This window comes from Poecilia latipinna, unplaced genomic scaffold (genome assembly GCF_001443285.1).
Source record: "Poecilia latipinna isolate Pla-1442-1.1 unplaced genomic scaffold, P_latipinna-1.0 Scaffold1608, whole genome shotgun sequence".
Lineage (NCBI taxonomy): Eukaryota > Metazoa > Chordata > Actinopteri > Cyprinodontiformes > Poeciliidae > Poecilia > Poecilia latipinna.
The window spans coordinates 190,760-218,098 of NW_015114224.1; the positions used below are offsets into that span (position 1 = coordinate 190,760).

Consider the following 27,339-nt stretch of genomic DNA (forward strand, 5'->3'; position numbering starts at 1 on the left):
ATTAACTATGTTTTTTATGCAACGGAAACATGAACTGATATACAGTGGATATGAAAAATGACTTTGAAATGCAGCCTTATTCCAAATTGTATTGGAATAGTCTCTTTCCTTAAAATTTTACATTCAAATATTTACCCTGACAATGTAGAAAAAAGTTAGTTTTTCACAAATTTATTAAAAATAGAAAACCAAGAGGTCACATTTACATTCTTATGATTGGTGAGCTGTTTCTGGATGTTTGGAGGCCTCCTTACCATCAGCATAAAGTTTGGCCACAGATTCTGTCAGGTTCTAGTCAGGACTCTGGGTGCACTCCAAGAATGATTCTTTTAGTCAGAAAAAAAACATGTTGGTAAAATAATATTTAAGTCAACCATACCTTGCACATTCTTCAGTTAAAATTTGTATTCTGAAAACCACTGATGCAGACAAATAACAGTTTCTACATCTCACACCAAGCACAATTTCTTCTACTTTCAGAGATTATTGGATGAAAAGAAGCAAAAATAAAAAAAATAAAAAAATACACTGCAAGCAATAAACCTCCTGTTGCATTTCTCTCACCAGACAGACAAGAAAAGTTAGGTTGAATTTATTTGAAACTCTGCAGCCAAAACATCAGAATTAAGAATCTGAACTGCAGCTCCGAAACACTGCATATCCCCTGCGCTGACTGCAAGCTGCGCACGCATGGCACGCTAGTTACATGCTGCTCCATTCATCCATCCACATGCACAGGCGCACGCAAGCAAGACTATGAAGCTGCACCTCTCCATGCTAAGACGCACCAGGCATCTGCCTGGGTGACACTCACATGTGGATCCACAGACGCTGGTGTGGCGCCTCCGTTTTGCTTGGAGAAGCAGAAAGAGGCGATAGGAGGCAGCGGTAAAAAAGGGGGGGGTAAAAAAAAAAGCAGGACGGAGAGGGAGGGATGCAGGGAGGGAGCTAGTGATGGATGAATGGATGGAGGAAGAGAGAGAGAGAGGGAGGGAGGGAAGGAGGGGGAAAAATGCGGAGCGACGCTAGGGAAGGGGGCATGATAGGGCTGAGTGGTTCTAGTAAATATTTATATTGCATTATGATACGAGGAGGAAGACTGAGAAAGGAGGGGAGATAGAGCGCGCGTCCTATCCCTTTATTAATTTTATTCCTGACCGCTAAGTTTAGCATTCAACACGTGTCGCCTGAGATGGAGAGGCAGGGAGGGAGGAGGGGGGAGGAGGAGAGAGATACAGGGGTAGAGAGGGAGGTTGACGGTTGCTAGGTGACGGGGCGCATATACTGAATTTTAACAAAAGAAGAGGGAAAGAGGGAGAGCTGGAGAGAGTGCGTGTGAGAGAGAGGAGAGAGGGAGCGAGAGAGGTGAAGAGAGAGATCGGGAGAAATTGAATACATGTAGAACATATATATTTATACAGATATATATTTTCACAGCGTGCGTGTCAGTGTGCGTGTGCGCGCGTGTGTGGCGGCGGAGGAGGCGGCGGCGGCGGTGGGGGACACCCGCAAAACGGATACCTCAAAAAGCAAGGATGTGAAAAAGGATGGAGGGACGCAGGAAGAGAGGGGGGAAAGGCTGGTGAAATTCAGTAAGTACATTTTTGTTTGATCCGGTTCAGATTTGCAGTGCGCATTTTTTGCTCCAAACCACGCACACAGACCCTCTGCCGCTGCTGCTGATGCTGCTGCTGCTTTGGATTAATTGCGGCTCGGGCAGCGAGAGGATGCTGCGCGTCATTGAGACATGGAATAAATGAGCAGTCGGATGTCGGCATTCGTGTGTAGGGACGCTTCTGATGGAGGGATGGAGGTTGGAAGCGGCCGGCGCGCCGGGGCTTTGACCCCTCTGTCATTGCTGCGCCCGAAAAACTCACAGGCGCAGATGGGATAGACGCTCACGCACACAGTTTACCGGCAGTTCAATTAATCATGCACACCAAAGAACCTTGAGGCTGCACCGATCCTGTCTTTCTGGAAATGTTTGGTAAAAAAAGACAAAAAAAAAAGACAGAGTTTGGGTTCAGTTTAAGAGGAAAAACTGGCAACAGTTTTCATGCTTCACTTTGCTGCGGAGGTTTTAATTGATGCTTGTTTTCTCCACATGCGTGCTTGGTGTTGGTGCGTGAACGTGTACTTCGTTTTAAAAAGCCACTGCAAGATTGCTGATCAGTTTTCCCACCCTCTTGATCTATTTATATCCCGATACGCTGAATATTTGGGCGTATGGCGGCCCACGGTTATCCCCTCTGTTGCCACCGAAGAATCTTCAGACAGCTGGATCCGACGCTTTATTTATTTTACCAGGAGTCTGTGTGTTTGTGTGTGTGTGAGAGAGAGAGAGACAGAGATTTTACTTAATTTTGTTGTCCAGAATAAGTTTTCCTTGCCAAAAAAAGGGTGATTTTATTTTATTTTCTCATATAAGAAAAGAAGAAGAAGGGGGTTTTGGACTGTAAAGACCACCAAGGGAGAACATGATGATGTTGACCTGTAAAATGGAGAGGCACAGTGTTTCTACTCACGGATTTACTGCAGTGCTCGAGAGTGACAATGTCAAATTTATAGGCCTGCACCGAGAGGCCGTTGGATGCATTTGTAATTGAAACAAATGTGTTTTTATTTCCTTCATTTCTGTCTGAGTTGCATTCTCCGCTTCCCTTCCAGATGATCTGTTCAGTCCATCATTTCCCCTCACAAACCCCCTTTTTGAGATTGTAAGCACATGCAGACGTACTGCAGCAGTGTACTGCATGCACTGCTGCCCCTGAAGTGTTGCCTTCAGTGTCCCTTCTCTGCTGAACGGTCGCCCAGAGATCTGTACTGTACCAGCTGTTGTGAGAGGGGGGTGGCGGGAAGTTGAGGTGAGTGCAGACAACCTGTCTGAAGGTGTGAGGAGAACGAGGATGTGGACGGCAGGCATGATGATGAGGGCAAAAGAAAGCTGATTGGAATTGGATCGCAAAGGTTGGAGAAATGCAAGGAACACAGTCAACATTTGTGAGCTTGTTTGCTCCAACTCCACGCTCGTCATCAATTTCATCCCATTGATTCTTTGACTTCAGCTCGGAAAAGCCTCGAGCTTACAGCCCAGTCCTCCCCACGTCAACTCTCCTTCCCCTCATTTGCTTGTTTCTTTTCTTCTGCCAATACCCCTGCCTCTTCTCGCCTCAGTCTTCTCCATCTTTTTCTTCACCCCTGCAACCTGTGACTTCCTCTGCACTGGTTTACTCTCCCACCTCCCAGCCCTTTCATCTTGTGTTTGATGCAACATTAGTGGGTTGTTACCTCAATCCTGCAGACCACCAGAACCCCCACTTTTTCCCCTAGCTACACGTGCCACCCAGTGTTCTTTTAATACCACTAATTAAGGTAAAGCTCGTTAACATAGAACATCAATTAGCCTTTAACGAGATCAGAGGCGGCTGTTTTGGAGTGATTACAGTACTTTCTTCTCCCAGGGTGCATCTCTGGACTCTTCTGCAGACTGTTGGAACTGTGGAGTTGGTAGTGAGGAGTTGTGTGACAAGAATGTTTTTCAGCAATTATTTCCCTGCAGTTTGCTTGGAAGACACAGCAACAGATGTCAAACTCTTTAACCACAAATCTTCTATTTCCTTTGATACCATCTCTCACTTGAACTCATTAAATAAATCCGCATCATTTTGGAAAAGACTGCCCTCCTTTGAAAGCAGCTGGGGACACAGATTGGCAGGCTGTTATCCACGACCAAAGTCTTAATTGCCGATAACACTTTTAAGGTTTTTATTGCCCAAACTCGCTCAATGCCTTCCGACAGTCAATGCAACAGTACTTTGCACGTAAAATTAAAAGTTAAAGAGCTGACAGTTATAAGACCAAGGCAGAGAGTCTTCTGAGGAAGAACCGTGTGTGTGCAGTCGTGCAGTTAAAGCTGAGATAATTAGTTTGCCAGATATCCACAGTTCTGCAGCATCTTTCATGTCAGGTCTTTCCTGGTTCATTATTTCTACATTACCACAAACTGAATGTCTAGTTATTAAAAACAAATCAAATTCAGTCATCATTATTTATCTGCTGTGAAAAAAATGGTGGCAGAAACGATTAAAGTGATTAAATTATTCAAATGAAAGAGGCAAACAATGACACAACAAAGTAATAATGAACTTACTAATGAAATTCATGTAAAACTATAAAATCTTGATGGCATAAAAGAAAATGTGTAAATACATTAAAAGGAAATCACATTCAGCAGTAGAGTAAAGGTGAGTTTAAAAATTATTAATGGAAAAGTAATAATTCAACATTTGCAAGTTGTCTTTTTTGATTTGGTGAAGCGACGAAGAGTTTGGAGTTTAAATTATTTATAATAAAAATTTACATGCCTGTTGCAGCATTATGTTACACAAGAATAATCTCCCAATTCGCCTCTAGAACTAGGGAGTCTTGGTGGTGTCCTTATATGTCCTTTGACAATGCAGATCCTTTTGGGCAGAGAGAATTGTTGGTTTGGGAGTCTGAGAGTTTATTTTGCACATATTCTGGAAACCAAGTGAGCTTCTCACCCTCAGTTTTGTTTTTGAGTCACGTTACGATAACCTTGAGTAAAAAATTTCAAAGTGTTTCTCAAAAGAATGAAAACAAAACAGAAAAGAGACAATTTATGCCAATGTGTGTCATAGTACACGATGATATTTATAGTTATAATGTTAGCTGCATTACAGACGTGGTCCTGTAGCTGCACTTGTTATTTAGACACAGAGTTAACTCAAGGAGGTGAGCGGTTTCGCTTCTTTAATTTCAGCCCTTTCAGTATTCTTGTTCATTAACAGTAGAAACAGATGAATTTGTATTACTTGCTAGTGAATGCAAAAGTGTAAAAGCCTCCTTTCAAACAGCTGACAGGCAGTGTGTAGTAACTGGAGGAAAGAGATTATACTTCTTGCAGCCATCACTTTCTCTTCCATTAAACATTGTTTAAATGGCAGGATTAGTAAGTTATGGAAAATCCTTTAGTGGTTTTGAGTGAGTGTTTGAAACTGTTACATCTCTTGAGATTAAGCTCAAGAGATTAGTTCAGGATTTCTTGTTGTTTCGCAAAAGGATCTAATTGTGACAAACCTTCAGACAGTTTTGAGGTTAACAGTTTGAAGATGCAAAAACTTTGGTCTGTATTGAAATGATCATTTTATATAAATTTTTGTGTAAGACATGTGTTTCCTTTGTTTGCACTTCAAGACCAAAATAAGAGAATAAAAAAATAAAATCTTGTTTTTTTTTTTTCCCCCCCACATTATTTTTACATAATTTAGAGTCAGTGTTCAAATTCAGAATAGACAGTGGTAAAGCCTTAATCAATATAAATACCGAACTGTAAATTTTTTAGAGCAGAAAGCTAACCTGTCGGTGGTCATTTATCTTTGTGCTGATTACTGTCTATAATCCCTGGGCAAGGCCCGAGAACATCTATATTTACTGAAGCCTATATTTGGATTATAGGATAGAATATTAAGAAATCAGATGGAAATTAATGAATTCACATGTTTTAATTTCAATTTTATCTGATAGTCGCCAGCTTATCAGGCAAGGTACCTATAATTTCCTCTTCTGAGTTTTGTCACTGCTGTTTCCAGTGACAACTTGAAGTGCTTTTACTAATTAGACCAAATAGAGATGGACTCATTTCAGATATACAGATCAGCATGTTTTTTCTCTCAAGGAACGGGCCTACAAATACTTACTTTGACTAATTACGATTCAAAAATCAGAAAATAACTGTAATGTAAGATATAAGCACAGTATTCAGAATTTCTTTTTACAGTCTTGTGTTGATTGCAGTTGCTGTAAAATAGGGTTTTATTGACCTGCCTGTTGCCTTCATTTGCAATTTTCCATCTGGGACTTCTATTGAGCTTGAGTACTCAGGATGTGTTTCATCCTGGCCAATCAGCGAACGAAAGGAGTTGTGAGCGATGATGTCAAGTTTCTCTTCTGTTTTTGAATCTTAGTCTGCCTATGCTTGTAGTTTAGCAACGGCAGCAGATGAAGTGAACAAAGTGGTTCAGTCTGTGTTGGTCATCCAAATATCGAGCAACTAAAGTTGGAGCTTCTCTCTTCGCAGTTGGGGATGGTTGTATGCAGGGCATGAAATTTCCAGTAAGCTTCATAGCGTAGCTGTCAAACTGAGGGCTGGATTTTTTTCAAGATAGGGTTTTACTATTGTGAAATGAAGGAACAATGACTATAATATAATTTTGTAAAGTTTCTTTAAGTTATTAGTGTTTAACATGGTTAGTACTGTTAGCATTTCTAAATTCTCACTTTTTGTGCATTCACAAAAACTTTACACATTGTGAAGGTAAATCCAGCATATTCCATGACAGACGAATGTGGAAATGCCAAAAATGACAAATACAGTAAGTTTCCTGCACAATGTTCAGCCTTCCTGTTATCTGATGAAGGTCTTGCTCTCTCTGGCTCTTTTGCTGCCTGAATAAATATCTCAAAGAAATCCCTGATTCTGAAAACATAATCTTTTTCTTAGTTGCAATTGCCACACTAAAGTATTGTTGTCAGCATAACAATAAGCATGGTATGTTTACACACGCAGTCACCAGTCAGGGCCAGTATAGATGAAAACCATCCTGTTTTGATCAAATACCAGTTTCTTAGTGCATTTCTCATAATCATGATGAAAAGCAACAGAAACACCCCTCTCAAAATCAGGTGGGTAGATTATTAATCTCCTGAAGGAAATTGTTGTGTTAGAACGTCATCAAAACAGACACTAAAGATGAACAGAAATAACATAAATAACATTTAAATTGCCTTCTCTGTTGATTTGTTTATCGCCCTATTGTTACAGAACCCACTCTCTGCATTCACTTACTGAAACGGCTTAAAGTGTTATGTCAGATTTTTCGCAGAATGTGTGAAACAACACTGCAATTATCAGATATTAAAGTTTATGAAAATTCGAGCGTGAGCTAAGCTTGGCATTCTATTCTGCACCTGTCAGCTGCTGTCGAAGAGCAACGCTAAGATAACACCTCTGCTCTAAATTTACTCCACCTTTGGACCAGGAGTAACAAAGACATCAAAACAAAAACTAAAATAAAGTGACAGGAAGTCTCTAAACAAACAAGTGGAGATAGACAGAGACAAGTAATTGGACACTCTGGCAGATAGACTGATAAACAAAATCACACACAAAGGCACAATCAAACACAACACCAAGGGACAATTTAGCAAGCAGTTCCTACCCACACTTACAGTCAGACAGGTGCACACACACACACACACACCTACACACACACACACACACACACACACAATTGCACATGCACGAACTAGAGCCAAAGCCCTGCAGTGTGTTTTGGGAATAAAAGTCTGGAAGCAGCTCAGGCACAGAGCTTCTCATGACTGCATGCAACAGACAGTCGCACAAACTCATAGAAAGTACATTCAGGGGAAAACCCCATGGGTATGCAGACAGGCACAAGCACTCACTCAACAAGAGCAAGATTTGCACAAACAATGAATACTTCACAGAAACACACACAACTCACCATTTTGGATGAGAGAAGACCTTGGGACCAACCCCGTGGGACGAACACACACGCACACCACGTGTACCGTGTGTTCACACCGCAGTGACACTGACACACCCACACACAAGGGGGAAATCAGAATTAAGAAAAGTAATGAACGAGGTTGAAAAGATGTTCTGGAATGTTTTGCGTAGCGTGGCGTTGTGCATGACATGTGCGGTCACTCATGATGATGGATGGGTCAGGAAATGACACCATAAGTGGTTATTAAAAAGAGGAAACGGGGGCATTTATAAAAACTACAAGAGAATGCCTGGAGTTCACGTGACATGTCGTATTGAGATGGGTTGTCATGCATCTCATGCATCTGTGGGTCTTACTTGTGTTGCATGCTGCAGCATCATAGATAGATAGAAAGGAAACTTTATTAATCCCTTTGGGATTTTCCCTCAGGGAAATTGTCAAAGCGATTAATAAATGATGTGTGCCTTGGAAAAATTTTCTTTTCTTGAACTTTTCTACATTTTCTCACGTTACAAAAACTTCAGTGTATTTCTGTTTTCTATCACTCAACAGAGCAAAGTGCTGCATAATAATGAAGTGTAACAAAAATGATACATGGTTTTTAAATTTATTTGCAAACAAAACAAGAAAGTCTGATGTTTTGCTCCACATGCATAATGTACTGCACAAAGGGCACCAAATGGTCAGGGAGGCACCATAAAATCTGACCGGTGAAAAATCATTAATTAGTCATTAATGAAAATTGAAGCATTTTAATAAACATAAGCCAAGCAACATAAAAGTAATAAATATGCTCCAGAAGAAAGAGCCTCCTCCAGACTCCCCAGAGGCGCGCCACTGCGTCGCAAGGCGATCCAGGTTCTATCAAATTTCCACAGAAAATGTTTAAGAGAAAACTTCAGCCTCTCCAACTTTATGCTAAACAGGACTCCCTTGACCCATCAACTGTAGGATGGGGGTAAATTGTGTTTCTAGTTGAGCAAAATTAAGTGCCTGGCCAGTGGCGTACAGAAAGCCGTACTACACTGTACTTCTAATAAAGTGTTGGTTTGTGGAATACAGAAAAGAGCAGAGAGGGCATTCGTATCAGCCTCAAAACTGTACGCCATGCAAAGGGTATGAAGTATTTTAGACCAAAAGTGTATCCATTTTGGACATGGCTAAAATGTGTCAGAGGACTGGTTATTTCTATTACAAGTATCTAAAACATTGGAATAGATTTTTGAGAATCTGCAGTTGGTGCAGTAGATGCTGCATATGAATGTGATAACTGCTGCAGTGCAAGTTAATAATTGGGCAGAATTTCTAACGAAATACGACCTGGAAAAAGATCAGTCTAATTCAGCATTTCGAACAAAATAAAACTCGACCTACTGTAATTATGTGGCATGTTTCAGTATCTGGAATGGAGGTAAAAAAAAACCTGGATATGAACGGTTCATCATCCCTAATATAGTATTAATAAGATGATATAAAGAGTATTGCACAGCAAACCTACCAGATGAGTCAGCTACAGCGTTTTCTGGCTCAAATGGAACATGGCTTTGAATCAAAATCGCAGCTCCCCTAGCACCAGCGCTGAACTTTGAATGAAACGGATGACTGAACTTGCCCCTTTTAATGCGCAAAGTCCCGTCACTACGCAGGTGTGTCTCCTGCAGAAACGCCACGTCCCCTCTCAGCCCCTGAATGTGAAACATTACGTTGCTTATTTTAGCTGCTTCATTTGGCCCCTCGACGTTCCATGATGTGAAACGGATATTGTTCACTATGTTTTTACTTGCCATGCAAGTGATGGGTTATCTATGTATTATGCAAGATGAGAGGTACTGGTATGAAAGGGTGATGTATGGTATGAATACGCATGGTATGTACGTTTGGAGGCTTATTGTAAAATAGCACAGAATCTGAGAATGAAAATTGAAAAAAAGTAAGAACATACTGTAACTTCGCCCCTTCAAACATGCTTTTACCGATGGCAGCCGCCGTCTGCCCCCATTGTCTGCGCAGGGTAAAGCAGTGAGGACTTGAGGTTGAGAATGTCAAGCCGATGCATTACTTCTTTGTACTCTGCATGCTGGTCCACCACAAAGGATTTGTGTTCAGAGCACCAGCATGGCTGGCAACAGACCTGCATGTTTCATATTTACCCTCATTTACTCTGATTCTTCTACATTAAGACTGGTGCAGTCATCTGTCTTCAGAAGTCGCTAGTAAACACTATACATCTCTTTGCAGTTGTTTCGCTGCATAAATGATGCAACTTGCTGGGTTTCCTTAAATAGAAACTACTTTGAATAACTAATTGAGCATACTGTACTGTTTTGTAACTAGGATCAATAGGAATGTATGTATGATTGAACTGAAATTATTCTTTTGCAAAGTGCTTTCAGATGATATTAGTTGTGAATAAACTGAATTGAATTAGTGAACAAACAGCATCATGAAAACCAAATAACATAACTGTCGGGGAGACAGTTATGGAGAAATTTAAAGATTTAAAACAATCTTTCAAGCTTTTAACATCTTACTGAGCACTATTCAGTTTATCATCTGAAAGAGTTGGGCACAACTTGAAACCCCATCAAGACCAGGCTGTTTGTAAGCCAGGCAAGGAAACCATTAGGAAACAAAAGCAGCCAAAAGGTTTGAGGCGACTCTGGAAAAGCTGTAGAGAACCAAATCTCAGGTACGAGAGTCTGTTGACACAAATCTGGCCTCTGTAGAAAAGTGACGTGACACAGCAAACATTATAGAGATTTAGATATGAATGCAAAATGCAAAATTAACACCCTTAACATACCAGATCTTCTCTGAAATGTGGTACTGGCAGCATCATGCTTTGGGGCTTCTGCAGGAACAAGGAACAGTAATTTCTAGTGCAAATATCTTGACACACTTGAAATGAGACAAAACTAATTTACGAGAAACTTTTCAAGAAGATATAGGAGCTTGTTTAGAGTCACTAATTCCTTAATTTTGATGAAAAATGACTAGGTCCACTGGCAGACTATCTCATTTATAACATGGGAAAATAAATGTCTTAGGAGTTAAATAATATGTCAGTAGAGCTAGTACTTATAAAAATAAAGACAAGATAATATCTACTGAAAAGTTGTTAGTTTTGTCTTATTTCAAGAATACAAAGACATTTGCAATAGAAACTAGGCCAAAGGTACTTAGTAAGATTTTGTGCTTTTGCAGTGAAGTTGGTCAGAGTAGCTAAAATGATGGGTGGACCTAATAATTCAGGATATTCCTGCAAATGGTGTGGAAAAATAAGACACGTTATTGAATAGCTCTGCGTTTATTTAACTTGGCACATCGGGCACGAACTAAATGAAGGACCACAGTACCTCATGCGTTCTGCAACTTCATCGTAATCATTCTTACTCTTCCTACAGTTTCTGTTTTACTACTTGTCGGCGGCTCCACCTAGTGGCATGGAGTGATGTAACACTTTAATAACACAACAATAACTAAGCCTGCTGAGCTACTTAAGACTAGAGTGGAGAGTCACCAGAAGTAATGGTTTCTAAAGCTATAATTGCAGCAGAAGGCGCTTCTGCAAATTGTTGGCTAAAGGGCCTTAATGCAAATGAATACCTCACTTTTCAAAATTGTATTTTTAAATGCATTTTTTTCCTTCTACTTCTTAAGTATCACTCTTTGCGTTGACCAATCATCTAAAAATCTCACAACTACAAATATGTTTTTGGTTATAATTTGACAAAATACACAAAGTATGAATATTTTTGTAAGGCACTGTTAAAGTCCCTTACGTTCTGTGTAGAATGACACCCTCTTAAAAATAATAGGAGAAGAAGTGCATTGTGCATCTTTAAAATTTGACTGTAAAAGTCTTTCAAAAAAGCGACACAAAAAGTAAGCAGCTGGTACAGATGCAAAACAGGTGCGTGAAACTTGCACAGGATGTTCTCTACAGTGTGAATGATAGTTTTTTTTTTTTTTTTGGGAAGGAGGGAGTGCTGCGGGGAGGGGCACAGAGATGAAAAACAGTCTGATGAAGATAGATGTTGCTGGGCCTGTTTGTTGTGCTTGACTCTTGTGTGTGAATCAGATGCTAAAAGTAGCTCTGTAATTACTGACAGCCTTTCTGACGCCGAACACCACAATAGGCTCCTGGTTGTGATTGAGTTGTTTAAGATTTTTTTATTTGAGCTACTTCTTTTTTTCACACTGAGGCATTAATTGGTTACTTGAAATATTTGCATGAAAATTGTGTCATTACAGTTCATATTAATGTATCCAAATGAGCCAAGAAATGATCCTGACCCTAATCTGGGGCTGATCACACTCATCAGGCTGATTGTTACGTAATCTAGTCAGAGTTAGCCCGTCACATGGTTTTTGTTATATGAGTAAGCTCTTGGTACTCGCTTTGGGAAACAGAAACACTCATTCACATATTTTGCGCCGAGCAGTGATGGGAAATAACACAGAAAACAGTTGCTGGCACAGAATGTTCCGTCTCATCTTCATCCAAATATTAAATCAGCTGTTTGCAGCTCTGCCAGCGTACAGTGCTTCACAAAAGTATTCACACCGCTCCATTATTTATTTTTTTCTTCCATTTTGGCACATAACGATCATAAACGTTGGTGTATTTCATTGAGGTTTTATAGCACATCACAAAATAATATAACATAGCATAATTGTGAACTGAAAGAAAAGGAGCATATTTTTCACCCTGAACATTTTGCCCAGTTTTTGATTGTGAAACAGATCAAGCTCATTTATACAAATACATAGTTTCTGTGAACATCAATTTCCCCCCATCGCCATATTGGCTTTACAACTAGACTTTGACTGGGCCATTCTAACATATGAATATGCTTTGATTTAAACCATTCATCGTACTTCTGGTTGTAAGTTTAGGCTTACTGTCCAGTTATCTTGGTGAACTAACCAGAGCATCTTCCTTCACTTAGTAGTATCTTAAATATACTCTTTATAAAATCCCATCTACTGCTTTATTCAGTCTTATGCTATGTTATTGTGTGTCTGTCCTATCAAATAAACTTAATAAATAAATGTTTTCTTTGTTCCCTATAATGCTTATGAGTTGGGTCGTTGAATGACCTTCTTTCAACAGTGGCTTTTTCTTATTTGTGCATGAAAACAGATTTGTGAAATGTCAGATTCTCCTGCCTGACCTCTTTGTATGTGCAGCTTCTTTAGCGTTACTGCGGGCCTTTTGACTTCTTTTCTGATTAATATCGTCCTTACCCAGCCTGTCAGTTTTTCTAGATGGACATGTCTTGATGTTTTTGTTGTTGTTGTTGTGCCAGACTCCCTCAATTTCCAGATAATGAACTGAGCAGTGATGCTACATACTTTACACCACATTTGTGGTGTTAACGTGACAACAGTTGTAGATGTTCTGGGATTATAAATGCCTCTTCAGGAGATTTTTTTTCTTTTCATCAGAGCATACTGCGTGTGAGCAATCACTTTTCATCCTCAAGTGTGATGTTGGCCTTTTGTTTAATTTCAGCAGCTTGATAATGTTGAGTCATCATTCATGTCTTAGTTAACTACTAATGCCGACCAGATGAATCACATTAGACCTGATCATTTATCATTTATTGATTTAGTAAACAGACAAATTAGACGCCGACAAACAGTGAAAGGTTTGCTTTTAATAACCTGAATGGCTTGTTTGTACGGGTTATTAATTTGATGTAACTGTCAGCAGCAGTGCTGCTATTTGTGCTGTTGTTTCCTCTAAAAAAGCAAAATCACAGCTGTCAAAAATATCTCGTATCTCCTGGCATGAGCCATTTCTTTCCCTGCTTTCCATGATTCAAGTTCTGCACGGTATCAGCGTAAAAAGTTGTGGCTTGTCACTTGCTGCCCAGTGACTGTCTGATGAGATGCTGCATCTCAGTGTGTCAAGTTATAAAAAAGTAAAGGAAGAAGTAAGCGGACATTTAATATTCATTGCTTTGAAAAAAAAAAAACACATCTTAAGATTAATGAGCTAATTGATTTGGTGATGTGAGGATGATTCAGAAGGGAGCTGACATCCCTCCCTTCACCAACCCCTCACCATCTCATGTGCTTGACAATTATCTGGAAAAAATAAAAAAAAGTATCCTTCACTGGTCTGAGTCCTCAGCATCCTCTTCCTCCTGTTGGGATCCTGTCAGCTTGGAAGTACACTGTGCCAAAGTTATCTACCAGTGTTTATAGGACAGGCTGACAGAAGTGTCACTAACACCTTTGATTATGAGCGGGGGCCGGGCCAGATGTGCTGCGAATGCAGCTCAGAAACCCCACTCTATTGTTACAACTGAGCTTTTCTTCCTCTAAAACGTGTCAATTAAAAAGCGAGTTAATTTTATCTGTGTAAATGAAGGTTGTTTTTTTTTTTACTCAGCCTCCTCTATACTTAAATGCCAACTTGTTTGTGAGGGCACCTGGCTGCACAAAGACACAATAGTTATCAGCTGAGGTTTTCCACCAGTTTAATCTGTTTATCCTCAGAATAAGATTGCAAATCATTACTATGCAGAGCTCGCTGGGAGAGTCTTAAGCAGCTTCGTTTTGAGTTGTTACAGAATGTTTCACCTTATAGGTCCTGAAGGGCTGCACCGTCGGCTGCTTTTCATCTCACTCTTTTAATTAGTGACTGATTTAGATCTGGCTAGGTGATCCCAGTGTCTGGCCAATCAATGAGGGAATTAATGGAAGCTGTGATGCAAACAGAGCGCAGAAACAGCAGCAACTGTGCAGCTATGGGGCCAGCATAGCAAGGGGCTGAGTTTTTTTTTTTTTTTTCTCACTACTTTAATATGATTCCAATAAATTCTTATTACTTTGAGATGTACTTCCTCTGGCTCATCAGATCTGCTGAGACATTTTCATCTAATTTGTTTCTGTGTTCAATCTCGGAGCTTGTTAAACCAGCCAAGCATTTGATTCATGCCTGCGCTGTATGTTATGAGAATGGAAAGCGTGGCCCTTTCCTATATGACTATGCCTCATCGGTAGTGATTCGATACCGAGGCTGTTTTCCCCTCATACCAAGATCCGTAAGAGTTTTTGGATGCCTGTAAAAAGGTTGAGCAGGAATTTATTCTGTCTAAAAAATAAACCTAATAACATAATCCCTCAGGCTGCGCATTGTGAGAAAATTTCAACAAAGCATTGCGAGGGGGGAGGAAAATAAGATACATTGAGCAGATAATTTGGTGCAATTTTCCGTCGGCATATGAGGCGGCCTGGGAGGAGTGCTGCAGTCTCTACTGTACGCTATGTCAGGTGTCAAAGTGAGAAAATTAAATATTCTTGCTCCTTGGCTGGCTTCATAGCAGCATTTATTCTAGAATTGGCAGCGTGCACGAAAACTGTAAAGCCTCCTTACAAAGCTGTTTTCGTTCACTCACGTCAAATTAGTACAGGCCCGTTTGGCCGACTGAAATAAAACCATGTACTCTGTTGTATCAATCCCTGCTGCATGATTCCCAGACTGCGACCTTTCCACATGAAAGCTTGACCTTACTGATATTTATGTGAGAACATTCACGAAGGTAGTAAACCATTTGTAGTAGATGTCGAATGAATGGATGTGTTTGCGTCTGCGGGTGTGTGACGGGAAGGGAGAGTGAAGATAAAATAGAAGCAGCAGGGAGATATTCCCGTGCATCATTCATACACAAATTGATTTTATTCACGCGGCCCGTGTGTGTGCACGCCACCGATGTCCTGAGGATTAAATGAGTGGTAGAGGCTTGGAGGACAATGCACGCACACAGCTGTACGTGTAAAATAGTTCAAGAGGCCCGAGCTGCAGATCAAAGCAGACGGAAACAACTAGCCGGGTTTCGTTTTTAACGGGTAATTTTTTCCAAACGCATCAGACAAGTTCATTCTTGAGCATTACTGCAATTACTGGACAGTGCAGCGTTGTAATGGTGCAAAATTAAACACTCTCATCTCCGCTTGGGTAATTATAGTCTGTGCTGGATGCCAAGAGTTAGAAGGATGAGTTATGGATAATGTCAAATATTTAAGTAATAATCATCAGTAAGGGGTAACTCAATGTTTTTATGTCTGGCATGCTAGAAAGACTCCCGGTGACACGGTGATAATTTTTTGAGAGGAAAAAATCCCCCAATCATATTCCAGTGTTTCGCTTTAATTAATTTCCATCAATCCAAAGAGAAGAGAGAGAAATGTGCGTAATCATCGCTACATAAAGAAGTGAAGCCTAATTAATTGGCATTGTCTCTTATCAGAATACTGTAAACCAGAAAAAAGAAAAAGAAAAATAGATACCCTGAACATGCAGAGTGGGTGGCATTTCATATGGCCACATGGAAGTAAAAGGGCTTCAAATACCGGAATAAAATACTGGCTTGCTGTGAAGATGCACCAAAGTGAGATGTCACAGTGACTGTTTCATTTTGCTCAAGGTTTGCAAAACATAAAAAACAAAAAAAAAAAGGACAACTGGAGACTACGTCTTAGAAACAGCTTTGTGCTTTTGACTTTTTTTTTTTTTCCAGGAACTATGCAAATACAAACAATAACGCCAAGTGTGTCTTCCAAGCTTGTAAGGAAAGCGCTCGTACAACAATGTTGCTTTGGATTTAATAAAAAAGAGAAAAGATTAAGTGTTTTTCCGAGTGAGAGTCCGGATTCAGTGAACAAACATTTTTTACCGACTCTAGAATAGAACTCCCAATCTTAGAACGCTGGAAACTCAAATAAATTAAACGGATGTTGAATAAGGTGGAATTATGTAGTGAATTAACTTTCTGTAGTTGAAGCAACTTTGAGCATCACAGATTACATGTTAAGACTTTTAAACAGATGGAATACAGATCAACCTTACAATAAATGCAGAAGATAAAAAAGAGAGGGGTGGACGGGAAAATTAAAGGATTTAGAGAGGAATAAGAAGAAAGAGAGAGAAGATGAGGGAGGGTTGTCAAAAATTAGGAGTATAAGTTGGATAAAAGAGGTCAAAAGAGGGATAAGAGGGAAGAGTGGGATAAAAAAGGGTTACAAAGACAGATGAGCAGGTTGAGTGGGATGATGGTCATTTCTATGTTAGAGAAGGCATCAGAAGAAATAAAGGTGTGATGAGAGGTCATAAAGAGCCATAAAGGACATAGGTGGGATAAAAAGACATCATGAAGAGGGATGAGATAAAGGAGAGGAATGAAGAGGGTCAGCAAAAAGATCAGGGAAAAGAGTTGGATAAAAATGGATGATGGGCAAGAGAGGGATGAAGAGGGGGATGAAAATTGGTCAGGATGAAGCATAAGACGAAAGAATGGGACCCAGAGCGGTTGTACCAATAGAGAATATGAATGGGACGATGGGAGGGAGCCATAAAAAGGATGAAAAAAGCGAGGTGTGGGATGAAGAACGGTTGTGAAGAGGAATATGGAGAAAGTATGAAACGAAAATAATGAGAAACATTTCCAATTAGTTAAGGTAAATGAGTCGGATAAAAGCAGTTGTTAAAAAATAGGAGGAAGAAATGTTGAGGTTGGTGTTAAGGCCACAAAGCAAAGCCATAAAAACGTTCATTGGTCATACGCTGTACAGTACCTAAAAAAACCCACATCTCTAAACCCTATCTGGTCATTCATACACATCCAATCAAACTACCACACGCACGCAAGTTTTCAAATATTAGGTCGACATTGTGAAACCAACGATATTGTGGGATGAAAATAATTGTGTGTGTGTGTGTGACACATTTCCTGTTCAGGTGTACTGTCAAGTGTCATCACTGCTACAGCTGGCTGAAGTCCCGGTCTGTCTCAGCACAATTCAGTGCCATCCTTTTACTGCATGTTTATGGCCAGAAATGATGTGTGTGTGTGTGTGTGTGTGTGTGCGTGTGTCATTAATGTGAAAAAATGTAATCTCTGATTTCTTCTTTTTCTTTTTTTTAAATGTATTTATAAAATGAAGTACTCTTAAATTTGAGAGCCAGTTTGTCTTCCACATACTCAATGTATATGATCTAGAGATAAAAGTTTCCCCAGCAAAACCATCAGGCTCTAATCTGATTTTTAGCCTATGCCATGTGTAATTTGAAAATATTGTGCATTTCCTTTCCCCGCTTGGTTTGATTGCCACTTGCTTTGATAGATGGCTCCATCGTTTGTCATTTAAATGGCTTATGATGGCCGCGGCCATCAAGTCCGGGGGAAGCGGTCCTGGCTGCGGCGGCAAGCTTTACTACTGGTATTTACAGCCATGCAGCAGAACCACACAGAACCCCAAACTGCCTGCTGCACGCTGTGCCGCTTGCCGATCACTTTGCACACTATGCACAATGGGAACAAGAGCCGCTCGCCTGCCTGGTGGCTCTTCTACTCAACAGGGATCAAAGAGGGAGAAGGAGCACGATAGGGAGGGAGAAATGAAAGAGGGGAAGCAAGTTGGGGAGGGAAGCAAGGATGGGAGGAAGTCGGGAGTGAAAGAGGCACAGGACTAAGACTTGTGTGGAAGAAGTGAATGAAGAGCAAGGAGGAAAACACGGGAAGGAGGTGTGAGGCTGAAATGCTGCAGAGCGAGGTGATGCAGTGTCTGTATGAATGAATGAATGAATGGATGAACGATGGGGGAAAATGCACAAATCGAACTTAGGCGAGTGAGAGAGCGTGCCCGCATGCGCGCACTTGTGTGTGTATGCAGGAAAAGTGGATGAACAAGTGTAGCATGACAGAGAGGGAGAAAGATTGGGAAAAGGAGAAAGAGGATCTGTTCCGTCAGAGAGGACACACTCCAGTGGCTGTGATTGAAGTATGGGCCAATTAACACGAGGAGCATTGAGCTCCAGCTGCACTCTTCTATTCGTTCCTCACTCCCATACACTGTCGTCTTACTCCCCATGTCACACACTCGCAGCCATTCACTCGTCTGTGTGTGTCGAGGGCCACACTGTGTTGGCACTTCATCTTACCTTTTAGTGTAGTCACACACACACACACACACACACACAAAAAAAATTGTATTGTCAAGCCTGCTGTAGTCATAAACATGGGCAAATAAAAAGAGAGAAGTTCAGTGTATGATGTTAGAGGTGCTTTGGCATGGTGCTGTAATTCCTTCTAATGGTTTTAGTGGACTATACATTAAAATGCATCATTTTTCAGCGGTTTTGTGGTGTTGTGTAAAGCTGCCCCGGCTGATTCAGTGCTGCTCGTGCCACAGGCAGCAGGGAACAGGTCCATTACTCTGCATGACAGCATGGAATGAACCAGCAGAGCTCGGACAGAGGCTAAACACAACGCTGAACACTGCACCTCTGCAACTGCACACACTCCAAACCACACAAGCCCCTCTCCCCGTACGCGTTTCCTCAGCAGAGACGATGCAGCGCAAAAAAAAAACAACCTGCCTGTCGCTCTGCCTCCACTGGAGCTCGGTGTAAAGGGGACGCAGACAACCGTGGATGCCAGCAACTGATTTCGACCCGTTTCATACATTTATTTATTTATTTATTTTATCCTTTTGGGATTTGCTCCTTCTCAGTCACCTCGTGTCCTCGTTTATGCTCAAGCATGTACAGCAAAGCAGGTAGTGGTGATCTGATTGTGTTTCCTAACGTCACACTGCCAGCAAGAATCAATTTCATTTTGTCCTTAGTGGCTGTACCTGCAGGTTTTGGGTCTCTTTGGTGGTTCTTGTAATAACATTGGCTTTAGTGTTTCAGAGCTCGAAGCGAGGACAGTTTATTTTTTCCAAGTGCTGGAAGAAAGGAGAGGAAGAACATTCGCATTAACCAACCGAACAACAAAAACAGAGCTTGTTTATTTACGTGTCATTTGCATGACTTATTCCTGACGATGCCTGAACATAATTGGATGTCTGCAAACAAAGCGCAATTGAAAGGCAGAGACGTAGGTTTTTGTTTGAATATCCGAATGACACATTAAGCGTGGGACTGCAGCTCCTCCCCAAACAAACTTGAAATGCCAAACGTTTCCTTCACAGCCATCAGACGGGAAGCTGAATTTGCTTCCCGTCTGATGCAAATTCAGCTTCCACGCGGTTTCACGTGGAAAAAAAAAAGTCAACTTTCCGGAAGAAAGAGTGTTTGAATATTTCTATTTTCGTGTAGATTTATGTTAAAAAGCATTGCCCCTTTCATATTTGATGTGTTTGTGCTGAAATATTTCAGCTCATAAAAGAAATTCTGCTATCAGACAAAGACAACCTGATTAAATACAGAGAGTTTTTCAAACTGTGATTCTGTTTGCTGTGGCGAGAAAGCTTTCGGAGGTATGTGTAGTTCTAACGCCCTCGGTGAAAAGGCTCTCTTTATAGCACTACTTAACGTGAAGATTGCAGATTGTTTGTTGCTCGTTGAGATCCTTGTCGCAGCAGGCAGAGTAGAACCAGGACAGAGCGCATATGCAATGTCTGCAAAAGCCTCACAATAAATTAGTTAAAGCACTGGCAGCGGCGTGTGGATGTGATGAGGTTGTAGCCTTGGCACGAGGCCAGTTCTGCTTCAAATTGTCTGATGAACAATACATGACGATGTGCGCAGGCCGCATATCATGGGTGAGCTGCCACCGCTGCCACCGCAATAATAACCCAACACAGTCTGTCCAAGGAAATGTGTTGCTTGTTCAAAACAGTGGTGGAGCTTTCACACGGTTTGGAGGGTGTGCTGGGTTCCCCCCCAAAGACCCCGCAGAGACCATCTACATTCAGGTTTTTAACATTGTAACTCTTATAAGCTCTCCCCATTGTGAGAGGGGCCTAATTAAAGCAAGTGATCTGGGAACATCAGCATGTTGGACAGCATTTCTCACTGAGAAGAAAAACTAATTTGTGGGAGGAGACACTAGATAGTAATTATTTTTCCCCCAATACCACAAACAAAACAGATCTGCAGATAGTTTTGCATATGCCAGCAAAGCTGACAAATATTGTATGAGAGTAATCTTTTCCCTAAGCATTGTCTAAGAAAATAAGAGACGTTCTGCAGCTCTTGGAACAAGAAGATGGCATTCTCTTGAGTTTGACACAACATGTTATGGCTCCACTACTGCCAAGCTGTGTAGCAAACAAGATCCTCCTTTGAAAATTTATGGCCAAACATTAATTCCTCTGGTTCTTTCATGACAAACACAGTGTTAAATAAAAAGTGGACTTAGAAAAATAATGTAATGCAAATCAAACAACTTCGGCTTCTTCATCAGGAGCAACTCAGGCTTTTAATAAACGTTTTCACGAGACAGAAAAGTCTGCATCACAGCGCTGTTTGTGTGTTCAAGACAGCAAATATCAATCGTAGAAAAAGATTTTGTTGAATAACAAGATATGAAAGAAACCGATAAACCATAAAACACAAGAACGTTAAACTGACGATTGCTAATCCTCCTTTTAGTCAAGAAAAACACATAAATATATTAACCATCACTTGTAAATCTGTTTATTTTAAGCCAAAACAGTTTTATGTGATTTAATTTGCTTAGCATTGCTTAGATAAATACGCCAGTTTGTACCAGTGAGTCAGGCAGGTACAATATTGGTGTTTATATCAACTTCCAATTACTGTGGAATATTAAGAGTTTTCTGTCATCGATTTAAACAATGAAATTCCTGTGAGAGTACCATGTTTGTTTTATTTCTCAACGCCAGTCTCATGGCTGGTGTTGCTGTAAATGCATTTCTATTGTACCTAAATACATAATCTTACTAACAAGACAGTAAATAGTTTGCATTTAGTATTACTTGATGGATGGAATAAGCAGGATTTAAATGCAGCAAATAAAGTCAATTAAGATAATTTTATGGAATGATTATATGGGGATTATATTTAAAGGGGCAGTGTTGTTTATTTTCCAGGCACATAGTGCCATTTTGCAGCACAATTAAATAACTATGTTACCTTATGTTGTTATAAAATTGCTGCATATGTCAATTTTTTTTTTTTAAACAATTTAATACCTTGAAATTGTGCCTTTGTCTCTTAAAGAAGCTCTGGCTCTTTCCAAAACTGCACCTTCATCACGTGACCGGAACAGTTTTTCTTCATTAAGGCTTTAACATTGTTCTTAGGAGTAATTACACTGATAAGTAGTTTATATGACAAGCTCACCAGATGCACAGTTCCACCTGGTATTTGCTGAGTGCTGCAGCTGCTAGTCTGAAGGAGCGGCATGGGGTTTGGGAGCTCAGCTGGAGACTGCAGCTCCAAAACGGAGCTTTGTGGAAATAGGCGACGCATTGCAGGAGCAGGCACTAAGGCACATCTGAGTGGCTGCCACAGGAGATTCAAACACCCTCAAACATGCATGAAAGAATCATAGCAACACTCTGGGTATGGTTTTGATGATGAAATAGCATTATTACATAATATAAAGCTCAAAAATGTTTATTTTGCATGATAGCCCCTCTTTAACAAACACAGCAGGTCAGTATAAAATGTGAAGACTTTAACCTACTTCTACAAATGCACCGTAGATAATTATGCATTAGCATTCAGTTAAACTGATGTATGTTTTGCTGTTCTTTTAAACAAGAACTAGAAAAGTCTTTATAACTCTGGCTCCCTCTGTCAGACTGCCCCGGAGCAGATAGGGCTACTATCCAGTATCTTGCCATCGTCAGCATGGGAATGTGTGTGTGAATGACTGAATGTAATACAAAGCAGGCCATTTACAGTTTATAAAAATCATAACAAAATCGAGCTATATGATTTATGCTCCAAGTTAGATGTTAAGAGAAAAATTCGGCAACATAGCTCCCTGTTATTGGTACCTACACGCAGTTTTAGCGCTGAACAATTAACAATGGTGGCTCTGGTTCTACACTGGGACCCCTGAACACAAATCTGTGGTTCCAACTGGAAGCTTGCATTTTGCATATTTGTGTTTGGAAACACATTTGCTTGTTGAAAGCTGAAAATAATGGAAATGAAACTAATCCTATATTAGAGAATCACTAGAAGCGTAGAATTGGGAAATAACAATGAAACTATAAATATTAAAGACAAAGAGCAGTTTCTCCCAGAAATCCATCTCTATGACATGATGGACATTATACATTTAAAAAAAAATACTATTTCTCTGTACTTGCTTTGGAAGGAGAACATTGTACATTCAACACAACACTGAAAAATTTGCTACGACATTTGTGAATCTAGTGCCTTTCTCGGCGTTAGTTTAACACAAAACAGGTCTTTAAAACCTCCAATTAATCTGATGGAGATATTGGTTGGATTGTTGGAGAAGACTGAACAGCTTAGCATAAATATAACCTGTATGAGGAGAACACAGCTGATGAGGCTTCCTGTCCATATCAAGCTCTGCGTACAGTCTCTAAATAAAATATTTTCTGTGTAATAACTGTTGTGTATTCATTGTCAGGCCGTACGTCTAAACATGCCATTATTTGGAGACATATTCTGATCAGTCAGAATTTAGAAATCGACCCACTTCCACACGGAGCTTCCTTATTTTATGCTTTTTAACCAAAGGGTCTCCAAGTTTTTACTTTTTCTTTTTCCTTTTTTTTTTTTTTTAAATCAGAGGGAGCAAAGCAGCTGATTTAAAACCCTGGATTGTTCTCTCAACACATATCAGAGCCAATGGTGCAGAGCTTGTGGATACTGGTTGATGAAGCTCTGCAAGTCCTCCATTGTGTTCCACACAGACTCTTGTTTAACATGTTGACAAGTGACTTGTTTACATGAGTAAAACGTCATTACCTTCTCTCAGACTAGTATTGGGGTAATTACTGCAGGAACACTGTGTTATGGTCAATAACCTGTAATTTATGTGGTCAATCAATCCTCATTTCAGAAAGAACATGGTCAACCTGCTGACGCCGGCTCTAATAATGACTCTTACAGCATTACACAAGACTATTAATAACTTGCACTTTTTTCCACAAACTTGAATATATTCAAACTTCCATTTGCTCTTATACCCTTACATAAAATCTAGTGCAACCAATTGCCTTCCAGTGTCACCTGATAAGAAAACGGTGTTCACAAGTGTGTAACGCAATGCGACTGTAAATGGAGCTTCGTTTGTGGAGGCCTCAGACGGCATCACAAAGACCAAGAAAAACACATTCCAAGAAAAAACCTCTGGAAACGTTTAACGTACCAGTTGGATGTGGCAGCATCATGCTGTGGGAATTCTGCTCTTCAGCAAAGACGGAGAAGCTGGTCAGATTTGATTTGTAAATTGAAAAATACCCCCAAATAATTTGCAGCTGTAATTGCAGGGAATTTTGATTATTTTGACTCAGATGGAAACAAATTTGTCCTGTTTTATCTGTAAAAAGATGAGAAACTGATTTTTTTTTTTGTTTTCAAATTCAGAATACGTGACTCTGTGTTGGTCTGTCCAATAAACTCTCAATTTCTGGTGTTTGAGGATTTTATATAACAAAATGTAAAGAAATGTGTATGAATACTTAATACTTTAAAACACTGCAAGATTAACATTTTATTGCAGTAGCCTTAATCTATTGTGCTATGAAAGAAGAGATACAAATAAAAAACACATCTAAATGCTACTCTAACAGCTAACATTAAATTTGCATTGTTTGTCATATTTTTCTGCTGTTTTATTTTCCACAAAAAAGTTAATCAGTCCTGCTGAGCAAGACCTTTAAGATTTACATGAAATTTTCTCATTTCTAGTATCTGCAGAACTGCCTCTTTGACATTTAACTCCTAAGACCAAATCTCTATTTTTATTTTACATAATTAGACATTTATCGCGTGGAACACAACCCTTTGAGCGTTAAATTGGCCTAGATGTAACTTCAATTGTGTTCAGTGTTCCTGAACTGTAATCTTGCATGGCTCAGTCTCTTTATCCTCTCATTCCCACCTGCTGCTCAGGAAGTTGCACAGCTTTTGTTCATGCAACAGGCAGGAATTATAGCAGAAAAAAAGCCTTTTTTTGTTTCATTTTCTTCAGCAGAAAAGAAAAATGCTTAGCTATATAGTTTGTGGATGAAAAAAAAAACTCTGCCACGCAGATCTGACATATTCAAGCTGCTTGGAGCCGGAGAAACTTCTTTTTGGAAAGATTTTGTCTGCTGTTATATGATGAGCTACCACAGTCATTATCTACAATAACAATCCTTGCTGTGCTTCATTATGCTTTCTGCTTTGTGGTTGTCTCCATGTACTTGTGCATCTCCCAAGTACATGGAGATGCACATAAGGAAAATGCACCTTAGTCCAGAAGCGCTAAATGAGGCTCAATTCACAGCAAAAATGGGATGCGGAGGTAATGTGGACCAGAACTGAGAAATTTCACACAGATGAAAAGAGAATCAGTTCAGAAGAGAAGCAACTGTAGAGCTTTTTCTGGTGAACTGAAAAATAAAAAGCTGAGACATGTAAATATTCTTAAAAAAAAACAAAAAACTTGTAGCTAACAGGCTGCTAAGTACACATACTACAATTGGAAGATGTTTAATCCGAAACACAAATCCCAACAGGTTAGAGCTACCTTGCAAGTTGACAGGATTGATTTTTGAGGCCCAGTCAGTTTTGATGCGGGTCTTTGACTGTGTAATTAGTGCACACAAGTACAACCCTGGACTCTCTTAGAGTTAAATCCAGCTGTTTATTCCGTCATCTTGCCTAGTCGTGTGGTACTTTTAAAGTGCATTTCACACCTAATTTCCCTTCTAACACTGCTGTCACACTGATTCTGATCTTGATACTCGCGTGTCGGTGTATTTAGAAATGATTTTTATTTTTTTTTACGTGGATCCAAACACGAAGCAATGATGAAAACTTCAAGTCCGATCATGTCTGTGTGTTTGTCATTTATTAAGGTTTATATAAGCATGTGCATTAGGATGAAATGTAAAGTTGTCATTGTGACAGCAGAACATATTAACGTACTCTTTGCAATGACGTTGCCATCTTGTTTTTCGATACCTAATAAACATCTGACCCTCTGAGGCTGAAAGCTTACTTCTCTATATAAATGTAAAAGAACATTAATTTATCTGAAAGTATGCGACACTTGAGGGAGGGAATTTTCATCAGCGCAGACAGAGTGTTTGCATAGCACTACAGTTTAGGTAAAACCTCAAGTCATTACTATGTCTTTTGTGAAACATGTACATTTTATAGCACTGGCACCGATGGTGGTGACTGTATCATGTCTCTAATTTACAGTCTAACCCCAAAATCCCGGAGCCTGGTTTAGCTGGAGCTCAAGCTGCTGATGTTACTGTATCAGAAGAAAAGAAAGATGCTAAATTGTCATTTATATCAGACACACAAACGATGTTGCTGTAAGAGTAAGCATCATCTTCATTTGATACAAGCCCAGATTTTGACTAAGTCACATCAAACCTTCTTCTTTTTAACCGTTCACAGATGACATGTGAGTGTTGGACTGCTACATAACCCAAACTTGCTTAACCTTCAGAGTTTGACTTCTCCTCAACAATTACACTATGTTACCCAGTTCCCAAAGCACCAAAGACTCTTCAGATAATCACATGTTTGGTAGGAAAGTTTCTCAACCTCACAGCAGAGGTAACAGAATGTACACATTCCCACAAGTTTCATTGTTGTCATATTTTCCAAGATGTCTTGAGGAAAATCGATATGTTTCCCTGCAAATGTAAGACAGGCCTTTGTGTTATTTTTGGCCAACACTGGTTTTTGCCCTAGTCCTCTCCCATAGATGCCATTTTTGCTCGTCTGTTTCCTGTACTGGTATAACGAACACTGACTTTAACCCTTTCTAAGCTGATAGATGTCAATGACTTATTCCCAAATCTGTTTTTGAAGGACTTTAAATCAGGGCACGATATGCTGATTTTTGTATTATCAGACAGATTCTGTTTCTTTAACTTTGTAGGTCTGGCAGTAGCATGGCCTGGTTGTGGCTGGTGAAATTGACCTTGGCTTTGCAAAAAATGAAGCTATGTTAACTTAAGCTTTTACAAGAGGGGAAATTACTTTTCTACACAGAGCCAGGTCTGTAATGAACTAATAAAGGCTGTGCAAGTATAACCAAATGCTTCAGGGTCAAGAGAGAGAAAAACACCAATGCATGCTCACTTTTTTTCTCTAATGTTGGCATAACAACTGGTAATGTATACGGGTGTACAGTGAACCATCTCGCTTGTTTTTTACAATTACCATAAATTATACCAATGTGTGAATAGCAGTGGAAAGCTGACATTATAACAGATTTCTAAATTTGGCTGTATGAGAGCGCTTTCACCTGATGAGACTTTTCTTTGCCTCTGTATTTACAGCAGCTTTCTAATCTCTGCTCCATCTGTGTTTATTTCAGTTGTTGATCTGTGCTTGTGTGCTCACAGTAAGCATGCTTGCACAAAAAGATGTATCTTAAAATTTGATGACCTGCACCATATTATAGCACAGTTTTCCACAGCCTCAGTCCCCTTTTTGAATACTTATCAAAAATGACTGCAGTCTGTTGCAGCTTTTTTTTTTTTTTTTTGGCTGCATGGTTACAAGTATGATTTGGACTGAGCTGTAGTGTAAACAATTGCAAAAATATGCAGATATATGTTTTTATTTGCATGTAATTTCTTCTGCAGTAAATTTAAATGTTTCATTTCCGAACATCCCTCGATAATTGTTCCAGAGCAAAACCTTTTACTGCATTGCTTTAATCGATGTAATTGTTTACATGCAGATGATTCCAGCTCATCTTCCCATCGCCAAAGCCGCTAAACTTGTTTTATCATTTCTCAGGCTGGTGGCAGAGCTTTTGAGTTAGCTGCACACACTCTGGTCATTACTTGCTATATG

At 39.9% G+C, this 27,339-nt stretch overlaps 1 protein-coding gene across 3 annotated transcripts in view; it reads left to right on the forward strand.

Annotated features, from left to right (window-relative positions):
- Nucleotides 1–1,014: 1,014 nt before the first annotated feature.
- The window catches only part of grin2db (glutamate receptor, ionotropic, N-methyl D-aspartate 2D, b), a 92,302-nt gene continuing 65,977 nt past the window's right edge, over nucleotides 1,015–27,339 (forward strand). For 2 of the 3 annotated variants that reach the window (XM_015059170.1, XM_015059171.1), the window contains exon 1: nucleotides 1,026–1,592. The gene's annotated coding sequence lies outside the window, so the exon portion shown is untranslated. Of the gene's footprint in view, nucleotides 1,593–27,339 lie in introns of all 3 variants that reach the window. The other variant, XR_001428297.1, reaches the window with a different exon arrangement.